The sequence below is a fragment of the Furipterus horrens genome, unplaced genomic scaffold (genome assembly GCF_987537825.1).
Source record: "Furipterus horrens unplaced genomic scaffold, mFurHor1.1.pri manual_scaffold_3, whole genome shotgun sequence".
NCBI classification, from domain to species: Eukaryota; Metazoa; Chordata; class Mammalia; order Chiroptera; family Furipteridae; genus Furipterus; species Furipterus horrens.
In genome coordinates, this window is record NW_028327173.1 from 68166527 (window position 1) to 68192420 (window position 25894).

The 25894-nt window shown below is 40.1% G+C and overlaps 1 protein-coding gene and 1 long non-coding RNA gene across 2 annotated transcripts in view; one reads left to right on the forward strand and one right to left on the reverse strand.

Moving 5' to 3' along the window:
* LOC150015243 (uncharacterized) overlaps positions 1–18318 on the reverse strand; it is a 60820-nt gene extending 42502 nt beyond the window's left edge. The window contains exon 1 of the long non-coding RNA XR_016509716.1: positions 18253–18318. This is a non-coding gene — a long non-coding RNA (uncharacterized LOC150015243). The remainder of the gene's footprint in view (positions 1–18252) is intronic.
* LRRC8C (leucine rich repeat containing 8 VRAC subunit C) overlaps positions 1–25894 on the forward strand; it is an 84778-nt gene that overhangs the window by 50705 nt on the left and 8179 nt on the right. The window lies entirely within an intron of this gene.

Consider the following 25894-nt stretch of genomic DNA (forward strand, 5'->3'; position numbering starts at 1 on the left):
CAAGTGACATTTACGATATATTTGGTCTCTGTTGTTGATCTTGGGTTGCAAATCGCCAAAACCTGTGTTGAAAGATCTCTATTAAGCAGATGTGCTATGTATGATATGGAGGAGATGATCTTGTATTTCTAATCAGTGCCCTGGATTTGGAGGTCCTCCCCAGCCCACTAATCCTATCAGGCAAACAGATTCGCCCTTCCTCTTCTATCCTCACTTGGTTCCTGTTCCTTATTTCACTGAGAACTCTGACAACATCAGGATCCTGGCAGCCACCCCATGAAGGGCCCTGTGGTAAGGGTTAGGCTAACATTGGGACAACATTTTAATTGCAAAGCTCGAAAGTTTCTAGGTTATATCTGGAATCTTCACTTTAACAAAAAGAATGCTGTTTCTTCTTACCCTACACTACTGTTTTCCTTTATAAGTGCCTGCATTTTTATGTTTATAATTCCTGTTATTTTGGAATACCTAGCCTATGTATTTTTTTAAAAAACAATTCAGTATTATTGTTTTGCATCCACTTTTAAAAATATGAAATAAAACACTCCCAATGAGAAAGTACATACCAACTAAAAGATGCAATAAACAATAAGATACAATCAAATAGCAACAAAAAATATTAAGCATCTAGGAATTAAGCTAACCAAGAATACACAAGAACTTCACAGAAAACTTGTTAAATGTCTAGTAAATGACATATAGGACAACTTGAATAAATGAAAAGATGTTGTATGCCTTTGGGTGGCACAGACTTGATACTACAAAGATGTCCAATCCCCACAAATAAAGTTATGAATTAAAAGCAATATTTATAAAATTCTAGTTTTATTTTTTGAGAAATTTGATAACATATCAAAATTTGTATGAAGAGTGCTCACTTACGGTGGTAAAGGGGAATAGAATGGCATAAGGGGATGGATGGAAGGAAGGAGAGAAAGCAAGAGTGAGAAGGAAAAGAAGAAAGGGAGGGAATGAGGGCAGAAGGAAGGAAATGGAGGAGAGGGAGAAGGGAAGGAAGGGGCTTTGCTGGAATTGATATACTGTGAATTGAGTAATATGGATAATTCAACCCTTCACCCTTAAGGTCCCCCTCCCCGCACCACATGTGCGCACACACACATACACACACACAAATCATCCTATATAAACTAATTTCCTCAGATTTCATTTATAGACTCTGAGTCAGGTGTTCCATCTAAATCCCATCCTTTTCTTCAACTATAAACGTCTAAATCTCTGTGCAAATATTTCTTCTGTATTTCATAAACAGAAATTTAACTCTAAATTTAATAAGTGTGGAAAATCATTAGCTATAAGATTTTTCATCCTTTTGTTTCAAAAACAAAAATTTGTAAACTCCATTAAGGCTAAGCCTTACAAGTAGGGTTTACTCTTGTACCCCAGGACCAGGAACAGTAGCGGGCACATGTAGGTGCCTACCAGAATTCACTCTGTGGAATGGAGGAAGAGTAGATGAGACACTTTTGCCATGTGCTAATGTACAGTGACCATCTAGTGGCCTGGGAAGGGGGCTAAGATCTTTGAATTATAGAGACACTATGTTGATTTTTTAATATTTTACAGCATAAATTAAGACACTGTGAGCAGTAGAAGGGAGAGACCATAGACCCTTGTATGAGGCCTGGGTGAAGATATTCTTGGTCTCGGTTAAGACTGAAGGGAACACAAAAACAGACAGCAGATAGCTGAAGGGCTGTTGTTGGAGATGCCCCTTCAGAGACTGAATGGCCCTGTGGAGGGGAGGCTACAGGGAGAGTCCATGTGTCATGAGAACTGTATGATAAATAGTTCTAGGCAGTGGAATCAGGCTGTGACCAAAATGACAAGACCCTGCCAAAAAATAAAATAAACAAATACATTTAAAATACAATGTCAGATATAAATGCTTTGAGAAAAATAAAATAGTGTAAGGACAGAGCGTGACAGGGATCCTACTTTAAATAGGCTGGTCAAGGAAGTTCTCTCTGAAAAGGGGACATTTGAGCAGAACTAAAGGAACTGAGATAGGGAGGTCTGTGGGTGTCTGGAGGAAGAAGAGTCCAGGCAAAGGTAACAGAAGGGGCCAGTGTGGCAGGTGTAGAAAGAGCATGGGGGAGACCGGCCCCTTTCAGCTTTTTCTTGCTTGGATCCACTTTGTAAGGCTTGACATCATTATTTACTACATTGAGCATCACCACTAATGCTTTGGAGTGCTTGTGCTTCCCCAAACATCAGGTATCTTAGATTTAAGCTTCTGGCTTTAAGTATCACTTGTCAGAGTCAGGACGAAAAACTTAATCATACAGCGTTTAGAACCTGGGACCAACAGTGAACATCACCGCATTGTTGACACTTAATTGGCCACAGTGAAGCAGAAAATGTTAAGAGCATATTATCATTGGCGCTATAGGACTTCAAGCTGCTAATGGCAGGATTTGTGTCTAGTTCATCTTCGTACCCATTGGCTTGTTTCAAGCCTAACATGCACCCAGGAAAGGTGTTGAGTGAATGCATTAATGTGCTCCAGCATCTCTAAGTATTCATTGTCTTAATAAAGATAATTATACAGCTACAGTTTAAAACCGCCTCATAAACTGCTGGAGGAAAGCTTCGTGTGGGGAATTAATGAGGGGGTAATAAAAATCAGGTCTCCTGAAAAGAAGTATAAAAAGCAGCCAGTAGCAACTGAGTTTTCTTTAGTATTATCAGAGATTAACCGTGGCCTCCTACAGACCATCCTTAGAATAATTAGCATAAATCTAGTGCCAAAGAAATGAGACAGGGCCTTATGTTTGCGTAATAAACTTGGGGAAAAAGTCCTCTGAGGATGTCCTGCAATAATACCCTAAAAAGAGATCAAGTCCTGAGTTCTAAATACATGCATGTGCCCTCATATGTTGGAAAACTATAGCTAAAATTTGGGTAGAAAGAAAAAAATGCTGTTATTGCCAAGAAACTTAAGAAGCTACAGAAATTGAAACACCTCACAGACTAAGTGACAGAGTTTTCTCAGTGAGACCAATGGAGTATATAGGGTGGGTCAAAAGTAGGTTTACCATTGTTTATATGGAAAATAATACAATAATTAATAAGTAATAATACAAGAGTAAACTGTTCAGCATACTCACAACAGTAAACCTACTTTTGCCCCACCCTGTATTTTACAAAACCTACAGTTTATGTTTTGGTCATATTGTGGTAGTTTTATAATAGAATTTTAGTTGACTGCCATGGTGAAAAGTATCTGATGATTGCCCATTCATACAGGTGTAGTGTGGAGAAGTACATTGCCAGGGCCCTAAAGTAAATCACATTATGAGTGGTGATGAAGTTATATACCAGTATATACCAGTATTAGTACTTGATCTTATTCCCTGCATTGACCTTTATGAGCTGCCCTGAGAGTCTGAAAACCTCCATGTTGTTTTGTGGGAAAATGGTGCCTTTATTCTAAACAACCAGTTTTCAAGTGAACTATTGAGGACTTGCTTATGATTATGAGCATCCCATGCTATATGCTTTGTTCTGGATCATAAAAAGGAAGTAGTTTCAAAAGATTTCATGAATCAAAAATCATTTATGTTATTCTTATGAAGTGATACAGTATATTAACTACTTAATATACTGTAGTCTTTAAAGGATTTTTTAAACATGTGTTTTATTGATTATCCTATTAGCATTGTCCCAGTTTTTCCCCTTTTGCCCACCTCCATTCAGCCCCGACCCACTCCCTCAGGCAATCACCACAACATTGTTCTTGTCCATGGGTCATGCTGTAAGTTCTATGGCTACTGCATTTCCTATACTGTACTTTATATCCCATGGCTATTCTATAACTATCTATTTGTATTTTTTAATGCACTCACCTCTCCCTCTATTTCCCCAGACACCCTCCCATCTACAGACTATCAAAATGCTCTCTGTATTTATGATTGTCTCTGTTTTTCTTGTGTGCTTAGTTTGTTTTTTACATCCAGTTGTTGATAGATATGTATTTATTGCCGTTTTATTGTTCATAGGTTTGATCTTATTTTTCTTAAATAAATTCCTTTAACATTTCCTGTAATAATGGTTTGCTGATGATGAGCTCCTTTAGTTTTTTTTTTTGTTTGTTTGTTTGTTTTGTCTGGGAAGTTCTTTATCTGCCCTTCTATTCTAAATGATAGATTTGCTGGGGAGAGCAATATTTGCCATAGGTCCCTGATTTTTGTGACATTGAATATTTCTTGCCAGTCCCTCTAGCCTGCAAAGTTGCTTTTGAGAAATCAGCTGACAGTCTTATGGGAACTCTCCCATAGGAACTAACTGCTTTTCTCATGCTGCTTTTAAGATTCTCTCTTTATCTTTAGCCTTTGATATTTTAATTATGGTGTGTCTTGGAGTGGTCCTCTCTTTACACCCATCTTGTTTCGGACTCCTGATGCTTCCCAGACTTGCATGTCTATTTCCTTCACCAAATAAGGAAAGTTTTCTGTCCTTATTTTTTCAAGTAGCTTTCCAATTTCTTGCTCTTTCTCTTCTACTTCTGGCATCCCGTGATGTGAATGTTGGAACAGTTGAAGTCATCCCAGAGGTCTTACATTATCCTAATTTTTTTGGATTATTTTTTCTTCTTGTTGTTCTGATTGGCTTTTTTTTTTTTTTTTTTTTTTTTGCGCTTCTTTATGTTCCAAATCATTGATTTGATTCTCAGCTTTATCCATTCTACTATTGGTTCCCTATAAATTGTTCTTTATTTCAATTAATGTATCCTTCATTTCTGACTGGATCTTTTTTATGCTGTTGAAGTCCTCACTAAGTTCCCTAAGCATGCTTATATCCAATGCTTTGAACTCTGAATCTGATAGATTGCTTATCTCCATTTCATTTAACTCTTTTCTGGAGTTTTGATCTCTTCTTTCATTTGGGCCATGTTTCTTTATCTTCTCATTTTGGCAGCCTCCCTGTGTTTGTTTCTATTTATTAGGTAGACCTGCTGTGACTGCCTGTCTTGGTAGCGTGGCATAGTATGGTAAGTGTCCTGTAAGGTTCAGTGGCACAGCCTCCCCTCTCACCCAGACTGGGTACTTCAGTGCACCCTTCATGTAGGCTGAATCCACCTTCCTCTTGTTGAGCCTTGATTGCTACTGGCAGGTCAATGGAAGGTATTTACCCAGGCCAGTCAGCTTCAAGGATTGGCAGTGACCACTGACCACCAACCTCTGTCCTCTGTGGACGATCAGCTGTGCAGGGGCAGGGTGGTGGTGCTCCGATGTGGTCTGTAGCTGTCCAATGGGAGCACTGGCCCTGGGGTTTCCCAGGTGGTGCAGGCCAAGATCAGCCCCCGTGTGTGTATTCTTTCCACGAACACCCTACATGAGCTATGAAGCAGTCTGCAGATGTCTGCTACTTGTTCTGGGCTTGGATATTCCCAGATGAAGCCAAGCTGTGAACCTAGGCTGGCTGCTGCTAGTGCCAGGGCTGGGGCCACTTAGCAAGAGGTACGGGGGTTTGGAGGCTCACTGAGGCCAGCTATTGCTGGTTTGATAGGATTTAGGAAGTTGTTAAGCATGAGCTGAGGTCAGCCATTCCTATGGAAGAGCCACTGTTAACAACTTGGGTTGGCCCATAATTTGGTTGGGATGGCACTTCAGGGGATTTCCAGGGTGGGGCAAATAGTGTTAGCCAGGTTGATGGAGTCTCAGATACGGCATCTGCCTGCCTGCCTGCCTGCGCTGTGGCTCTGTTTTGGTAGGGTTCAGAAAAGGAACAGTGACCTCTGCATGCCTCTCTGTCTGGGAGTAAGCTGTCCCCCAGCTCTTGCCATGATATCAGACACTTCACTTCCTCCCTGTGTACCACTGGTGCCTTTCCGGCTGCCTCCCGAGTGCTGGAGCTCAGAGAGAGTGAGCCTGAGTAAGTCTGTGTGTGGGTTCAAGAGGACCTGCTTTGGACTCCAGAAGTTTCTTCTACCGATTCAGTCTCCACTGCTTTTGCAGCCAGAAGTTATGGGGACCTTCTTCCTGGCACTGGAACCCTGGGCTTGGGGGCTTGATGTGGGGCTGGGACTTTTCGCTCCTGAGATATCCTTTACAAATTTTTATCCACCCCATGTGATTGGGAGACCAGACTGTTCCCACGTCTCTGCCTCTCCTTCCAGCCTGGATGGATGTTGTTTCCTTATTTCCATAGTTATCAGACTTCCATTCAACTCAATTTGTGACTATTTTGAGTGATGGTTGTTCTATAGTTGAGTTGCAGTTTTGATGTGGTTGTGTGAGGAGGTGAACCATGTTTACCTACACCTCCATCTTGACTTGAACTGAAGTGGTTCTTGAATATTGTCGATATATTTATGATGCTGATTTATTCTGATTCATGAAGGTTGTAGTCCTATGCTAGTTAAATTTCTTTAAAAATGTAAAAATAACCGAATTTCAAAATTAGAAGAGAATTTAGAGGTGATTATGTGTAAGTTCCCATTCAGTGTAAAAATTTCTTATACCACTCTTTACAGATTAATATATAGGTTCTGTTTTTGTGTATCTGGGTTAGGGAGAAGTGTTCTGTTTCACTGCAGATAAGTCATTGCATATTTATTGCGTTCGACTAGGTTACCAGCACTGTGTTAACTAATGTGGGGAATACAAAATAATTTAAGGTTTCATCTGCACTCCAAAGTAGCTTAAGAAATGGTTCAGGAGGCCCTAGCTGGGTAGCTCAGTTGGTGAGGGCATTATCCCGATATGGCAAGGTTGCAGGTTTGATACTTGGTCAGGGTACATACAAAAATCAACCAATGAATACATAAATAAGTGGAACCACAAATTGGTGTTTCTCTCTTTCTCTCTCTAAAATCAATCAATAAAAAAATTTTTAAAGAAATAGTTGGAGAGGCAAAACGACACCTTAATTTATTGTACTAATTTATTCTGTATGCTATGTTGTGGGCACGATGCTGAGTTTTGACAACACAAAACTTGCTCTTGGCCCTGAAGATATTTAAACCATTGCAAAGATAAGACGTTCATATATAGCCTTCTGAAACATAATTTCTGCAGTGTGTGTGTTTGGGATTGGGAGTTCATATTGAAATGACCAGATATTGCAATGGCTGCAGAGGAAAAAGAAAGAGTTAAGTCTACCTGGGGAATTCAAGTTTCTCAATATTCTATGTAGGGTGGTTTAAATTATAATTCTGGGGGGAAAAGTGTGTGATGTGTTAGAAGGAATAAGACTTGTGAGGAAAAGTAAAATTTAGTAAATGTCCTCTTGAAAGTTTCTAGCAAATAAAGACTTTAAACTTTTTTGAGGTAACAGCACTTCCTTTTTCTAAGAATAAAGGAATAAAGGGTTTTAAATATACACTGTGATTTTTTATCATAAAACAGCAAATTCAAAACATTAACTTTTCTGAGAAGTAAACTGTGTTTACTGGCAGAGTTAGGGTAAGCTCTTGTAAATTGAGCTGACTTCTCCCTACTCAAGGTATCCTCATATTAGCCCTTCAGATCTGGTGAGATTCTTTGCATCGATACCTAAAGCTAAGGGTATGTTGATGTTGACTGTTAAAATGTGGGGGTTAAATATTAAACTCAGAAAATACTTCATGCATGATCAGGAAATGTTATAGGAATATTCCCTTCTGGATTACTTTGTGCATGATTGTATTGATAATCACTTAATTTTATATTTTTAGGAATTCTGCACTATCAGCCACAAATCTTGTGTCTAACAAACAGTCCATCAACTACCTCATCAGTTTACCTTGTAAGAGACCTCATATGCTCACTGGAAATACAAAACGTGGGTTGATTTTTATAATTTCAGCTAGGTCAAATAAATTTAAAGAGAAAAGTCAAATCTTTCTTCAAAACTTCAAATGGAAGATATGGACTCTCTGATATGATTTTAGGTAAAACACATGAATTTTTCCTGAGCTTCAGTTTTATTAAATGAACAGGATAGTCCTGACTGGTGTGGCTCAGTTACTTGGGCATCATCCCACAAAGTGAAAGGTGGCTGGTTCGATTCTTCGTCAGGGTACATGCCCGGGTTGCGAGTTTGGTCCCCAGTCAGGGCATGTACAAGAGGCAACCAATCAATGTTTCTCTATCACATCAGTGTTTTCTCTCCCTCTTTCTCCCTCCCTCTAAAAATAAATAAATAAAATCTTTTTTAAAAAGAGCAGGATAAACATCATTTCTGTTTCACAGACTTACTGTGAAAAATACATGGCAAAATATTATTCTTAGTCTCTTCACCTATATAGACTTCAAATGCCTTGTCTTCATGTGAGGCATTTCCAGTATAGTCGTTTAAGTGTGATTAGTTGCATCTCTGGCAAGCAGATTGAGAGAGGTCTAAGATCAAAGACCAAATGCCCCAAATCTTCCCTCCCGTAGCTACCTGCTTCCCTCTCCCAGTGGAATCTGTAGGAGCTGTATAGACAGAGGACAAGACCAGGCAAAAGAACATTTGAGGAAAGCTAAGCTCTTCCCCCAGACTTGACTATTAGTCTTTCAGTGAACTCAGCCAGACCTCGGGTAAGTCACCAAGACTTCCTCTGCTCAACACTGAAGGCCCATGGGACCTGGACCAGAAGAAGGTAGAAGGGCAGCTCAAGAAGCCTCCTTATCCTTTTTCCCTGCACTTGAATCTCTGCCTACTTAGAGCAAGAAAAGGGGAGCCCAGGCAAGGAAGAGTCAAAGGAAGGTGGGGAAATGGGAGGGAGAAGAGAGGAGGAGATTGATTATTGATTGTCCCTAAAGCCAAGAGGAGAGCTTGTCTGAGCTGTTCTCATAGGGTATGATCTACTTTTAAGAGACAGGCAGCTTCAAACCCATCATATCACACCAGCTTCAAGGAAGAAGAGACTTCGCAGTGTTGATTCCTAGGAGAAGCTCTAAAGAGTCCAGAGGAGAGCCCTGATCGCTGAACTCAAAACCTTAACCCCTTATGAACACAAAGGTTCAATACTTCCCCTTTGATGTTGCTGTCTCTACCAGCCCCCTTTCTCCTAGAAAGAAGGAGAAACAAAAATAGTGCTGAGTTCTAAGCAGAGATCATCTAGATGAGCCAGAAAAAAGGAAAAATACAAACTGAAATTCACTTTATATGGCAAAGATCTATTTGCCTGGAATGTGTGGAACCTTTCTTATCCAAATTAATGATATTTCTGAAGTCCAGATGGTTTAACCTTCCACAAAGCATGTGACTAAAAAGTAAATTGTCCTACCATCCAACACATCTAAATGACTAATTGCCACAACTCTTGTCTTAGCTGCAAACTTTTTACGGTGTCGCATCAAGGTACAGCTCACTCTCTCTCATAAATGATACCATTTTTCTTCCTGGTGGTTGGCATCATGCATTGCTGAGTACTATAGCAAAGTATTCTTTGATTATTATAGTAAATTTCTAAAATAAATGATCATTTTTAAAACACCTTTTTAGTACAGTTTTTTGTTTATTTGGATTTTCCCCGTGTTTAGAATTCTGTAACTTCGTGCTGTGTACATTGTGTGTGGACACTCCAGAGAATTTGTGTTTCTCTTCGAACTCACCCAATTTTTTTCATCTTTTGCCTGCTCTCAGATCTATCAGTGAACTGCAGGGCGTTCAGAGATTAGTCAGTTGAGTACAGAACTAAGAATTCAGTTCCTGGGGATTGCTTCAAAAAGCTTTTCCTTCATTGTTTCAAGAGCATGATGATAAATATTTCAAAATTTTCAAACAAATAAATTGCCTCTTGTATGAATTATAAATTGTATGTTCCTAATGTTTATCCATAGTTTTTTATATCCACTGAATATTCTCACTTGGTTTTGACTTTGAAATGAATGCTTTGCACTTAAATCTTAAAATACTATGGGTCAAATAATTCACTAGTTCACTTGGCTAATGGAAGAATGCTATGAAGCAAAATGAAAACAGTTTTGAATATCATTGACTCCCTCATTTTTTTTTTTCCTAATTCCTTTTGGAAACAGCTTTCTCCAAAGGAAGAAAGCAAATGCAACTAAAATGCAGCTAAGATAGAGGAAGTGAAAGCATTTTAGATAGCTAGAAAGTCTTGGGCTCATCCGGGTTAAAATGTAAATCATAGTATGTATAAGTGATTCTACCCATGAAAAAGTCAGTGTGTGTTTACAGTGCTAGTACAATAGAATTGCCTTTATTGAAATATCAAAGTGTAGACATAATCCTAATGTAGATTTGATGGTGTCTTTTTTACTCAGGAGTAAATGGATAGTGCCTCCCCACTCTGGCACCCTTTGTTATCTTAAATGAGTAAGCACTTAGCTCTGGCTTTAGGAATCTCCAGGCTGACATCATTTGGCAATTTGGAGGATGTGTGAAATGAATTGTTCCATCTCAGAGGAAAGTAGCTAGAAGCCAAATATTTTCAGATATTCACTGGCATCCAATTTTATAAAGTGTGTACTTGCCATTGTGCTTTGTTATCCTTTGGGGAGGGGAGCACAGTATTTATTTATTCTATACCTACTTTATGCCAGGCAATGTCAAGAAGGATGGAGCCTAGCTTTAAGGAGCTTACTGGTCTAGGAGGTAAAAATGATAAATTAATAGACAATTACACTATGTTTTCTTAGGTGCTGTGATGGAGGGAGAATCGGGATGTAAAAAAAAGCTCCAGTTCTGTTTAACTATATGTTCTTCTTCTATATAGTAATAACTCAGGAAATTATGGTCTAAGTTTTTGAGTTAATTCTGCTACCAGACTAATGGCATTTAATATTCTTCAAGAATATACATTTCTGGTGATGCTTAACTTGAGAAGATTTGCTTGATATCTGGTTTTTAATCTTGTACAGATGAACCCTGTAACAGGTGTACTATTGCTATATCTTACTACAGAGGGAATATATAACTTCAGATACTCAAGTTTTAATCAGCTCATTTCTCCAATCCCTTAGATATTTTTCAAAGGTCATCAACTCCATGCCTCAGAGGTGTCAGGGTATGATTTTTTTCTTCTCCTTCTTCTGTTGCTAGTGGGGAAATGAGCAACCAATAAAAACAGATTATACACAGCCCTTGAGTTTATTAATAAACACTTTCAAACTTGGCAGTTGCTTTACCCTGTTTTTTTTTTTTTTTTCTCCTCTGTCTTTACTATCTGGGTCTAAACTTCATCCGTACATAGTGTGTTACTTCCTGTCCATCATATACATTTTATATTTTTATTTTTTAATAATATTTTATTGATTTGCTATTACAGTTGTCCCAATTTTCCCCCCTTTGCCTTCCTCCACCCAGCATCCCCCACTACTGTTCATGTCCATGGGTCATGCATATAAGTTCCTTGGCTACTCCATTTCCTATACTGTACTTTACACCCCCATGGCTACTCTGTAACTACCTATTTGTATTTCTTAATCCCCTCACCTCTTCACCCATCCCCAACACCCTTTTCCCATCTAGCAGCCATCAAAATGCCCTCCATATCCATGATTCTGTCTGTTCTTGTTTGCTTAGTTTTGTTTTTTAGATGCAATTGTTGATAGATAGATATTTATTGCCATTTTATTATTCATAGGTTTGATGTTCTTTTTCTTAAATAAATCCCTTTAACATTTCCTATAATAATGGTTTCGTGGTGATGAGCTCCTGTAGTTTTTTTCTTGTCTGGGAAGCCCTTTATCTGCGCTTCTATTCTAAATGATAGATTTGCTGGGGAGAGCAATATTCACTGTGGGTCCCTGCTTTTCATGACTTTGAATATTTCTTGCCAGTCCCTCTAGCCTGCAAAGTTGCTTTTGAGAAATCAGCTGACAGTCTTATGGGAACTCCCCCATAGGAATTAACTGCTTTTCTCATGCTGCTTTTAAGATTCTCTCTTTATCTTTAGCCTTTGATATTTTAATTATGGTGTGTCTTGGAGTGGTCCTCTTTACACCCATCTTGTTTCGGACTCCTGATGCTTCCCAGACTTGCATGTCTATTTCCTTCACCAAATAAGGAAAGTTTTCTGTCCTTATTTTTTCAAGTAAAATTTTTCCAATTTTTTGTTTTTTCTCTTCTACTTCTGGCACCTCTATGATGCGAACATTGGAACACTTGAAGTTGTCCCAGAGGCCTTACATTATCCTCATTTTTTTTTTTTTTGATTCTTTTTCTTCTTGTTCTGATTGGCTGCTTTTTGCTTCTTTATGTTCCAAATCATTGATTTGATTCTCAGCTTCATCCACTCTAATATTGTTTCCCTGTAAATTGTTCTTTATTTTAATTAGTGTACAGTATTCCCTCACTTTTCACAGGTATTATGTTCTAGACACCCCCCCCCCCATGACAGGTGAAAATCCGCGAAGTAGGAACCTTACATTTATTTTAGTATTTATATCTATTTTAAGGCTTTATAAACCCTTCCTACATACTTATAAACCATTCCCAGTCCCTTATTAACCTTTTCCACACTTTTATAAACACTACTTATGTTCTTAAACGTATTCTACACCTTTAAACCTATGTAACTTTAACAACATATGTATACAGTACCACAAAATCCTGCAATATAGCAAAAAATTCATGATAAATAATTAAATGTAATATTTTTAAAAATCCCACGATACAGTGAGGCCGCAATAAGTGAATCGCAATATAGAGAGGGACCACTGTATTCTTCATTTCTGACTGACTAGATCTTTTTCATGCTGTTGAGGTCCTCACTAAGTTCTCTGAGCATCCTTATAACCAGTGTTTTGAACTCTACATCTGATAGATTGCTTATCTCCATTTTGTTTAGCTCTTTTTCTGGAGTTTTGAGCTGTTCTTTCATTTTGGCCACGTTTCTTTGTCTCCTCATTTGGCAGCCTTCCTGTGTTTGTTTCTTTGTATTAGGTACAACTGCTTTGACTCCCTGTCTTGGTAATGTGGTCTAATGTAGTTGGTGTCCTGTAGGGTCCAGTGGCACAGCCTCCCCTATCACCCAACCTGTGTACTCAAGGTGTGCCCTTCATGTGGGTTAATTACATCCTCCTCTTGTAGATGAACCTTGATTGCTGTTGGCAAGTAATGGGAGGTATTTACCCAGATCAGTCAGCTTCAAGAACTAGCTATGACCACTGACCATCAACCTCCACCCTCTGTGGAGTATCAGCTGTGTAGGGTCAGAGTGGTGGTGCTCTGACGTGGTCTGTAGCTGTCCACTGGGTGCACAGGTTCTGGGTTTCCCAGGTGGTACAGTCCAAGGTCAGCCCCCACTTGTGTATTCTTCCTGGGGGCACTCTGCATGAGGTATAAAGAAATCTGCAGATATCTGCTACTTGTGCTAGGCTTGGAGGTTCCCATGAGAAGGCAAGCTGTGAATCTAGGCTGGCTGCTGCTGGTGCGGGGCCTGGGGCTACTTAGCAAGAGGTACTGGGGCTGGAGGTTCATTGAGGCCTGCTGTTGCTTATTTGAGGGGATTTAGGAAGTTGTGAGGTGTGAGCCAAGACCAGCCATTCCTATGGGAGAGCCACTGCTAACAGCGTGGGTGGGCTCATAAGTTGTGTGTGATAAAGCCTCAGACAGTCTTCAGGGTGGGGCATACTGTTACCCAGGTTGATGGAGTCTCAGATATAGCACCCGCATGCCCACACTGTGGATTTTGCAGGGAGGGTTCAGAAAAGGGACAATGGCCTCTGCCCTCCTTTCTGTCTGGGAGAAATCTGTCCCCCAGCTCTTGCTTAATGCCAGACACTTCAGTTCCTTCCTATATACCACTGGTGTTTTTCAAGCTGCTACCCCAGTGCTGGAGCTCAGAGAGAGTGAGTCTTGAGTAAGTGTGGGTTCTTTAAGAGAACTGCTTGGGACTCCAGAAGTTTCTTCCACTGATTCAATCCTCGCTGGTTTTTGCAGCCAGAAGTTATGGAGGCTTATCTTTCTGGCACTGGATCCCTGGGCTTGTGGGCCTAGTGTTGGGCTAGGACTCCTCACTCCCAAGATATCCTTCACAAATTTTTATCCGCCACATGTGGGTGTAGGACCAGCCTGTTCTGCATCTCCTTCCCACCTACCAGTCTGAATGGATGTGGTTTCTTTAATTCCATAGTTGTCAGACTGCCATTCAATTCAATTTCTGATGGTTCTGAGTGATGTTGTTTTATAGTTAAGTGTAATTTTAATGTTGTGTGAGGTGAGCCGTGTTTACCTATGGTGCCATCTTGACCAGAAGTCCTCATATACATTCTAAAGATCATTAAAACAAAAGCAGGAAATGATGATACCATGCCCTTGAAGTTATGCTTCTCCATTTCCTCTGAAGTCAAGGATCTGGTTTGTACTAGAGAGAGAGTGAGGCAGTGTTTGTGATGCTCATGGATGTCTATTTTTGTGTCCCCAAATATACATGTATTGGATTTGGAGAATTGGAAGGCCTATGGATAAGACATTTTGTGAACATGAAAGCATTTAGATGTTCACCCTTTGGAACCATCTTCTCTGCCTTTTCAGTTCCTTTTCTTTCCCACCAGGATTTTTTTGGACTTAAAATATTTTCAGGACATAGCCTTGAAACAAAATTTATGTTTTCAGAGTTAATTCTGTACAGATAAGGGTGAATTTCGTGTGTCTTGAGGATTGAGGACAGATGTTCTGTCTTCTAACACCTTGTTTCTGGGAGAACATGATTAAGTTTGTGCATTAACTGATAACTTAGTTACATGAAAATTAATTCTCTTCCCTTATATTTCCATCCCTTTTCCCAGGAGAAATGAGTCCCTGGACAGGAAGAGCCACAATCTATTGTTTTGCTTTTTCCCTTGCTCTTCCCAAACGCAACTCTTTGTTGCTGTCTCTGGAACCCTTAGGTTCTGACCTTATTATACTCCCCCAATGACCTGTCCAAGTCCAATAGCTTCCAGGTCCCAGTAAAGTTACTCCTATTCCGTAAAACCACCCTTGCTCACTCCAAGCTTGAGCTCTTACTATATTGACCACACTATTCATTTGGTATATATATTGCCTTGTTAACACTCCTATTTAACTTTCATATGGCTACTTAACGTTTCTCCAACAAGATTCTAAGTGCTTTTAAAATAGTGAACATTGGTTATGCCTCTTTGATTTTCCTATGATGCTTAGCATTGAGTAGCTATTCAGTAAGTTTTAGATGATAAAGTGTAGTCTGTCCTTAGTATTGATGCCCAAACCCTGGGGAATAGGTCTTTGCCATCTGTTTCTTGCTAGGTCATTCTTAGGTCAACAGAGATAACTTCTTTTGTTCTATCAGATTGGGGGCAAATCTGGATGATCAGCTTCAAAGTTGAACCCTAAGGAACCCACTGCATTTGAATCTGTGGAGTGGAGAGAGGGTAATGGATAAAGTTAATCACTTTTACATTGTCCAGTGTGCCTTTCTATGGCTCCAGTCTATCTGTGTTTATTAAGTTTGCCATAACTAAGTGAAAGCACTATCTAAAGAATAAACCACCATCTAAAGAATATCCCTGGATCACAAGTTAACATATTGGAATGGCACCAGTGCTTTTATCATACGTAGCAAATTGTATCGCTTCTTTTAGTGATAATATAGTCATAATTATAATTTAAAGTTTAAACTGGGGAAATAGTTTTTGTGTTATAGTTTGTAGAAAAAGAGTGACGAACTTAATTGTTGAGGTTGTAAGAAAATAAGTACTGTCATATGCTGTTAGTGGGAGATGTGTAAAGACATTCAGCTTTTTTTTGGTGGGGAGGGGAATCTGGCATTGCATGTTTACCTTGTCTGGCACTACCCAAGAAATACAGAGTGCTGATTTTCCTTTTTAAGAAAAATATTTTTGTGTTATCCTATTACAGTTGTCCCAGTTTTCCCCCTTTGCCCTCCTCTGCCCAGCCCACCCTCTGCTCCCACAGTCAATTCCCACACCATTGTTCATGTCCATGGGTCATTCTTACAAGTTCTTTGTCTAGTACCTTCCCCTTCTTTGCACCATTACCCTCCACACTGATTTTTCATATATTAGTCTCGAGACTATTTTTTTTTTACTTACTACAATGCTATAATAAGAAACGTTTTTTCTTTTTTTTTTATTGATTATATTGTTAAAATAGTTCCAATCTTTTCCCCCTTGCTCCCCTCCGTCCAGCACCACCCCTCCCCCAGCAATCTCCCCCCCCCCCACGAGACTAATTTTTACATTAAAACACACCCACCCACACTATTTTTTTGGAAAATATAGTAAAGCAAGTGCTATACTTCAAAATACTCCCTCTGTTCAACAAATATAGCCATGACAGATAAAGTATAAAGAGAGATAGCAAAAATGCATATATGGACTCAAAAATAAGATGCACGTTTCTGTGGAGCACGAATGAAATACTGAGTAGGACTAAGGGACTGCTGGGCTCTCATCCAAAAGTAGGCAGTAGCAGCCAGGAGCTGAACTCCTGCCAGTAAAGTGAACTAAAAATGTACAGGGTGAGATAAGAGACCGGAGTCTGGACACTGTTTGAAGCTGAAGGCCACCTTCCCAAAAGGAAACTGGAAAGAATGGCGATTAACTGGATGCTGGATCTGGTGCCTTAGGAGGAAACTGTGCATCTGTGGTGCCTCCCAGCCAGGAACTGAGTCAGCCTGCCCACCATCTCCCTGAATGGATTTATAAGACCCTGACACTGGACTGGAACGTGATAATACCACGACAGACCTAATGGTGGATTCTGGGGCTATTGGTGGATTCTGGGGCTCGGGTGTGTGCACAGGAAACCAGAAAAGAGCATGCGAGAGGTGGTAGAAAACAACTTCCTTTTCAGAACAAGCCTAACACCCAGAACAAATGAAGAAAGGCTCTCAACAAAATTAGCAGCTGAAACATTGATTTGCTTAAATGGAACTAAGTTTTGAAACAAACAATGAAGTTAAAATAGATAGATTTACAGTGGCCAAAGATGTAAGTACATAACATAAAAATGTAGGTAGATATGACATAAGAACAAATGAATGTAAAAAATTTAGAAATCTTAGAAATGAAGTCACTGAATTTTAAAATATCAGCAGGTAGAATAACTAGAGTGTAGACTCAGCTGCAGAAAGAAGTAATGAATTAGATAAGAGTTCTGAGTTTATCCAGAGTTTAGACAGAAAGACAGGGATTAAAAAGCGCGCACATACCCACGGAAGACAACCACAGGCTCTCACCTATGTCTAATAGGAATTTCAGGAAAATGGAAGAAATGATGAGACAATTTTTGAAGCAAATTTTCCTAAAAACTTTCAAATTGAAGAAAGTCCTTAGCTATAGATATTAAACAGTATTAGTCCACATACGTACAAAATTGAAGTGAAACTGTAGAAGATCTGGTTTAAAGGTAAAATCTTTAAAGCTACCATCAAGAAAAATAGATTGCCCATTAGAGAAGAAACTCAAGCTGACAGCAGGCGTCTCACTAGGAAAAATATAGGCCAGAAGAAAAGGGAATACTACTATTTTAAAGTGCTGAAGGGAAATTTTCATCAATAGAGAATTTTATAACTTGCTGTTATTCAAGATTAAAAGCAATATAGACACATTCAGACATACAGGTAAATGAGTTTTCTACCCACAAATCCTTATTAAAAGAATTATCAAGGGACATACTTCAACCAAAAGGAGAATGAACCCAGGGAGAGAATATTAGGATCTAAGAAAACTGGTGAGCACATGATATAATAAATATATATGTAACCATAATCAACCATAGATTATCCAAAAATGTGCATTTCAAAAGAAAGCTAAAAAAAAAACCCTCTGGGAACAGCAAAATGAGATATTTCAGTGGGTAGTTAAAACATGGTTGGAATGGGATAGGGATATTAAAAACCTTTAAGTGTACATGTTTTAAAAAATTATAGAGAACCTCTTATGGAAGTACAGTCTTCATTATAGAAACACAGTTTATACCTTCCTAACCAGCTGAGGTGGGTTGGGAAATTCTATCTGCAAAGTGTTATTAATGGAACAGAAGGCAGGAATAAGGAAGGAAAGGTATTTAGAAATATAAAATAATACAGAAATAAATCTAAGTATGAGTAAATAAATATAAGTGGGCAAAATAATGTAATGGATTAAATTCAGTTGTGAAAAGATAGAGGTCATTAGTTTGGATTCTTAAAAAAATTAAAACAGGTACTTATGGCCAGGATGGAGGCATAGACAGACACGTTGTGTCTCCCTCCACAACTAAGAAGGAATACAACTACCTCAAAACTAGAAACAACCAGAAATTCCAGAAAATCACACTGCATGGAAGTCCAGCAAAGAAAGATATAAAGAAGAAATACTCAGCCAGACAGGTAGGAGGGGCAGAGCCAGGGCGAAGAGGACGCAGTGTGGTGGCGGTGGCGGCAGCAGCAGGCCAGCGGAAAGCACAGTCACATGTTTTAAAAAGTCAGGAGGGACACCTGGGCAGTGTTCCCAGTTCCTGACTGGACCTTGCAGCTCACTGTCCCAGCACCAGGGAAAATCAAGTCTCATTGCTTCTGACTGTGCAAACCAGTGGGGGTTGGGATAGAGACATAAACTGCTAGTCTCTCAGCAGAGTCCACTTGTTTAAAGGGTTCCCGTGGTCCTAGAATGTCCCCAGACCCACAGACTCTCGGAACGACAGCCAGGGAAGCAGCTAGAGGGGCACTAGTCCGGTTCGGAAGTGGGAGAAGTGCCTGGAAAAGGAGCAAGTGCTGGGCAGGCAGGATTGTTTCCTCTCGGACCCCTCCCCCACATACAGCGCCACAGCTTGGTGAAACAGGTCGCCCTGTACTGACGAATCCCTAAGGCTCTGCCCCTTAAAACATAACAGGAGCTACAGCTCTACATGGGACACAGAGGCAGACAAACACAGGAAACTGTCAAGATGAGAAGACAGAGAAGTATGGCCCAAAAGGGGGAATGGATCAAGGTTCCAGTGGGAGAACTAAGTGACGAGGAGATAGCCAACCTAACAGATGAGGAAATAGACAACCTAACAAATGCAGAATTCAAAACACTGGTGATGAAGATGCTCACAGGCTTGACAGATATGCTTGAGTATGGCAAATGCATAAGGGAAGAAGTGAAGGCTATGCTAAGTGAAACAAAGGAAAATCCACACAAAACCAGTGGTGAAGGGAAGGAAACCAGGATTCAAATCAATGATTTGGAACATAAGGAAGAAAAAAATAGTCAACCAGTGCAGACTGAGGAAGCAAGAATTGAAAAAAATGAGGAAAACTTCCCAAATTTTGCGAAGGAGATGGACATACAGGTCCAGGAGGCATGGAGGGTCCTGGGCGAGCTGGACCCAGAGGAGACCACACCAGGACGCATCATGACTGAAATGCCAAAGGTAAAACATAAAGGGAGAGTCCTGGGGGCAGCAAGAGAGAGGCGGAGAGTTGCCTACAGCGGGGTGCCTATAGGACTATCAGCTGATTGCTCAGAGGACACTTTGCAGGCAGGAAGGGACTGGCAAGCAGTATCAATGCGATGAAAGGCAACCTGCAACCAGGATTACTCTATCCAGCAAAACTATCATTTGGAACGGACGGGCAGATAAAGTGCTTCCCAGACAAGGTAAAGCTAAAGGAGTTCATCATCACCAAGCCATTATTATATGAAATGTCAAAGGGACTTACTTAAGAAAAGAAAATCAAAACTATGAACACTAAAATAACAAAGTCACAACTATCAACAATTGAATCTAAAAAATGAAAACAAAATCCAACTAAGCAAACCAGAATAGGAACAGAATCATAGGTATGGGGATCATTTAGAGGGTTATCAGCTGGGAGGGGGTGGGGAAGAAATGGGGATATGGTGCAGGGATTAAGAAGCATAATCGGTTGGTACAAAATAGACAGGGGGCTTCTACCTTGGCTGAAGTCTTGAATACTAGCCCTCCAATCTTTAAGAACACACTACTTAAGTTTTAAAACATGCACAAATTTTTATGTTACAAAAGAATCCCAACACCCCAAGGAATTCCCAGGTGCCGAAACTTTGCAGTAGACCTCTGGAAACCAGACCGTAAGGAACGGATCTGTTCCTTGTTCTGTTTTATAGAGTGCCATGTAAAATCAGACAGCATGTAACTTTTTGAGATTGGCACTGGTTTTATTTATTTGTTTGTTTATTTTTTTATTTTCATACGCTTTATTGATATGCTGTTACTGTTGTCCCAATTTCTTTTCCCTTTGTTCCCCTCCACCCAGTGGCCCCCCTCCCTCCAGTTGTCCCCTCCCTTAGTACATGCCCATTGGCTGTGCATATAGTTCTTCTCAACATCTTCCTGCCTACTCCACTCCCTTCTACTATGCTTCTTAATTCTTGTACCATCTCCCTCCCTTTCTCCCCTTCCCCCTCCCTGCTGACCTCCCCCCATAATGTTCCCCATACCTATAATTCTTTTCTCACTCTTGTTGCCTACTTAGTTTGCCTTTGTTTAGGTTACCTAGCTTCTGTTGTTGGTTGTGTTGTTCTGATACAGTTTTCATTTTAATGTTCATAGTTTTGATCTTCCTTTTCCTAAACAAGTTCCTTTAACATATCATATAACAGTGGTTTGGATCTGATGAACTACTTCAGTTTTACTTTGTCCTGGAAGCACTTTCTCTGCCCTTCTATTCTGAATGACAGTTTCGCTGGAGAGAGTAATCGTGGTTGTAGGTTTTTGCTTTTCATTACTTTGAATATTTCTTGACAGCCCCTTCTTGCCTACAGAGTTTCTTTTGAGAAATCAGCTGATAGTCTTATTGGGACCCCTTTGTATGTAATTCTCTTCTTCTCTCTTGCTGCTTTTAAGATTCTCTATCCTTAATTTTTGACATTTTGATTATAATGTGTCTTGGTGTGGTTCTCCCTGGGTCTAGTTTTTTGGGAACTCTCTGTGCTTCCTGGACCTGTAAGTCTATTTCCTTCCCCAAGTTAGGTAAGTTCTCCTTCATTATTTTTTCACATAATTTTTCAATTTCTAGTTCTTCTTCTTCCCCTTCTGGCAACCCTATGATTTGGATGTTGGCCTGCTTATAGCTGTCCCATAGGTTTCTAAACCTCTCCTCATTTTCCTCACTTTTCGTTTCCTCTTTCTGCACTGGTTGACTGTTTGTTCCTTCCCTATGTTTCGATTTTTTGATTTGATACCTGGTTTTCTTTCCCTCATCACTAGTTTCATATGTGTTTTTGTTCATTTCAGCAGGACTAGCCCTCATTCCTTTGTTGTCTTGTTTAAGATCTGCTGTTAGGTCTCTAAGCATTCATATAACCAAAGTTCTGAACTGTTCCTCAGAAAGATTTTCTATCTGCTGCTTCATTAGATTCCATATTTGCTGTCTGGTCAGCTGCGTCACTGGGATCTCTATCATGATCTAGGCCATCTTGACAGTTTTGTGTCTACCTTTGCTTCCTGGGTGGGGCTGTCACACCTCCTACACTACAGGGGGCTGAGCCCCATGCATTCGTCACAACTAGGCAACCCTTCTCACCATGCTGTGGCATTTTTTGTGTGGGTGTGGGTCCAGGATGGATTCCTGCCATTCACTCTCTGCTGAGAGATCGGGAGCCTCCTCTCCGTCCCCACCCCTTCCGGGCCTCACAGTCCAAGGCAATGGGGGTCTGCCTTCCCGGCATTGGAATCGCAAGCTGATGGGTCTGGTCTGCAGTCGGGGGTGCTCCTCAGGCACTTCTCGCCTCCCCTTAAATATGGGTGTCTGTGCTTACCGCTGTCCCGCTCTGCCATTGCCGCCACTGCTGCCACCAGCACAGCTTGACCTCTCCACCCGTCTTCACCCCTCCTACCCATCCAGATGAGCACTACTTTTTTATAACTTCATCCGTGGACTTCCATTTATTTTCTGGAACTTCTGGTTATTTCTGGTTTTGTGGTAGTTGTATTTCTTCTTAGTTGCGGAGGGAGACAGAGTGTGTCACTTTAGTCCTCCATATTGGCCAGAAGTCTCCTGTGTGTGTTTCCCTCTTGTGTCTTAGGTAGAGCTGTCACTCCTGTTACACTGTAAGGGGCGGAGCCTTAGGGATTCATCAGTACAGAATGACCCGTTTCACCACGTTGTAATGCTGTATGTAGGGGAGGGGTCTGAGAAGAAACAATGCCACTTGCTCAGCACTTACCCCTTTTCCAGGCACTTCTCCCACTTTCGTATGGGACTGGTGCCTCTCTAGCTGTTGCCCTGGCTGTTGTTCCCAGAGTGGATGGGTCTGCGGACATTCTGGGGCCACAGGGGCCCTTTAAACAATCTGATTCTGCTGAGAGAAGTTTTTGCCTTCACCCCAACCCTGACTGGTTTTCACAGTCAAAAACAATGAGGCTTGATTTTCCCCGGTGCTAGGACTGGGAGCTGCACGGTCTGGTGAGGAGCTAGAAACGCTCCCCAGGTGTCCCTCCTGACTTTTTAAAACATGTAACTGCTTTCTGCTGGCCTGCCCCTACCACCGCTGCTGCCACCACCACACCATGTCCTCTCCGCCTCTCCTACCTGTCTGGCTGAGTATTTCTTCTTTATATCTTTGTTGGAATTCCATGCATTTTGATTTTCTGGAACTTCTGGTTGTCTCTAGTTTTGAGGTAGCTGTATTCCTTCTTAGTTGTGGAAGGAGACACAGCGTATCTGTCTACGCCTCCATCTTGGCCAGAAGTCTGGCACTGGTTTTAATAGAAAAATTGTCTAAATGCACATTATTGTGGGAATGTGATAGCTCATCACACTCTAATTCTGCGGTCTCTATGTACCAATGCGTTAAGGTCTCCAAGATACGTTATGAAAATGAAAAGCTCCAGGTACAGGAACAATGTGTATAGTAAGGTCCCATGTGTTTATATATAATATATATGTAAATGCACATGTATAGACCTGGAAGAACATACAACAGACTCATCAGGGGTTACTAAGAGTCAGCTTGGGGGTAAGGAAAGGTGAAGTGAAGGGTCTCCCTTTTGTGTTAAAAGTGCTTTTTAAGAAAAACAGATAGGAAAAAAAAAGGTATTTAGGCCTTACTTAACAATATATATCCAAAGTCTATGTGAGGAGAGTTATAAAACACTCCAGAAAAAAAATTATATGTGAACAAGTGGAAACACACACTATAAAGATGTCAGTTCTTTGTAAATTAAAATATAAATGTAGTGTAATCCCAATAAAAATAACACCAATTTCTTTTTTTCTGGATCTAGATAAGTTAATTATGAAGTTCATTGTGATAGACAAGCCTGAACTTGAGCTCACCACACTGATTACAGATGTAGTTGTCTTTCTCCTATGCTTGACCTTGAAGGGCTATCTTTCTTGGTGTCCCTAACATAATAACTGACCAAAATGGTTGACTTTCCCTGAGGGTGTGCCCAGCACTACTCATTACGCGTGTTCTACATGTCCTGCACCGCACCTATTCATGTCGTTCATATCTCCAGCATGTAATAGGTAAGCTGCCTCTTATGTTGCTCTTTTTTGTTATTTCAAGCATTTGGACTGAAGCTAAGTGGTTTCATTTGGCGGGGTCTGCTTTTCATTACAGTACTTTTCTGAAAACTGCCTAAATAAGTATATCTTATTTTTCTACATTGTAATGGTGTTATGATTGTAACAAAGGACTGAGAATCAAGTAACAATCATCAAATATATATCATACAGCCATGGCTGGTGTGGCTCAGTTGGTTGGAGTGTTGTCCCATGGACCAAAGGGTCACGAGTTTGATCCCCAGTCAGGGCACATACGAGAAGGCAGCCAGTCAATGTTCTCTGTCACATCTATGTTTCTCTCTCTTCCCCTTTCTACCTCTATATTTGAAAGCAGTGAAAAAAAAATCCTTGGGTGAGGATAAAAGAAAAAAAAAGATATACAATTAAAGATGTGAACATTAGTGATTTAAAATAGTGAAAATTACTATTGAAAGACCCCAATATTGCATTGTCTATGCAAGGTAATTCAGTATGTGATAACGTTTGTATATATGCTACTTAAAAATGCATCTCTCTGCTAGTATAAATTTTACAGTTACAATTTTAAATATTTGACTTCTTTTCCTAGATCTGAGCAGCATTTCAGGGCATGGTTTCAATAGGTTGTTTCTTCCTTTAAGGAAGCTTGAACTTTCACACTTTTTCTTGAAAACATCTCCCTGTAGAAAACAAAAGTTTATTTCATTCACCTTAGAATTAAGGAAGCTGAGTTCCTTCCCCTCCCCCCAGAAACAGTTGTGTTATCTCAATATAATTTGCAAAATGAGAATTCATAAACCCTAATTTTAGTGAACCCATTTCTCTAATCCCTGCAGCCCTTAGGTTTGTTTTCCAGAAATAGTACCTAGCTATTATTACAATCATGGGACAAATTTACATTTATATTTTTATTGCTCCAGGGAGTTTAATAATAAAGACTAAAGGAGCATTTTATACACTTCTGTCACCTAGACATCAGCTGCTCCTTAGGTTCTAGGGGATATTGGGTCAAATTTCAGTCTACCACCCACCCCAAGTTCTGGCAAACACCTGGTAGGTCTCAATTTTTGCTTCCATGGAAACAGTTTAGATTACAGATTTTTACCATCCAAGGTGAACTTTCCCTGTCTGTACAGTTTTATCCAAGCATGAAATTTAGTCCCTTTTTGCTGTGATTTCTAGAAAATTTATTCATAAAAGGTGTAGGTGTATGCGTGTGTGTGTGTGTGTGTGTGTGTGTGTGTGTGTGTAGGCAGCAGATTTTACCAAAGGTTTGGTGAATATTGAAAGGTGTTTACATCTCAAAATAGAAATAATGAGTATATACTTCATCGTCCCACCATGTTACCTGACCTATTTTCTTCAATCCTAACTCTTCTATGCTGTGCCGACTTAACTACCTCTTCCTACCTCCCATCCTGTTCCGATGTAAAGGAGGTCATTTAGCCATCTTCGTTGCTTTGGCTTCACGTGATCTTTGCTCTCAATGACTCACCTTCTTTTGTGTGTCCCTCTCTTCCTCATTCCCAAAATAATTTAGATATTTTCCTTAACATAGATGATTTCATTCAAGAATTATTATTGTGTCCACTTTTAGGATAATACCTTTCTCACCTTCCTATATTTTGGACCAGATTCTTCTGTTCAGCTTGCTTTTACATTTTTTTTTTTATTTTTATTTTATCCTCACCTGAGGAAATTTCTTCATTGCTTTTAGAGAGAGAGGAGGGGAAAGAGAGAGAGAGAGAGAGAGAGAGGAATGTCAATGCAAAGGAAAAACATCGATTGCTTGCCTCCCATACAGGGCCCAACAGGGGATTGAACCCGCAGCCCAGGGCCCTGACCAGGATTCGAACCCATAACACTTCAGTGTACAGGACAACGCTCCAACCAACCAAGCCACACTGGCGAGGGTTCAGCTTGCTTTTTAAAATGTTTTCTCTCCCCCTCCCCAATATCTTTTCCCTTTTTCTCTTCCTCCCACTACACAAACACTCCAAGTAGCTCTAATCTCAAGCATTTTTTTTCCTCTTCAGGGTTGTCCCTAGAAGAAAATGGTGGGACATACACATTGTTATGTGTATGTATGAGCTTGTGATGGTCTGAACCTCAGAGTTCTGTACAGTGGGAGGGGGGGTGGGGGCTTTCTCCCTCCTGCTTCCCCAAGATCTCCCCCTTGGTCCTGCACCAGTGGTTTGGAACTCTACAATTATTCCTTAAAATTTGGTTTTGCAGCCTTTCTTTAAAACTTGCCTTACAATTTAATCTTTAAATTACTGGATAAAGGTAAAAAGAAATGAGGTGTAGTAAGTTCTCACTTAATGTGGTCCATAGATTCTATGACTGTAAGTGAAATGGTGTATAATGAAACCAGTATCACCATAGGCTAATTGATATGAACAAGAGTTAGGTGCCTACAGCATCTCATCGATGTTATAATGAAATAACATTAAACAAAACAGGACACTGAGATTTGAGAACTTGATTCACACAACTCACATATCT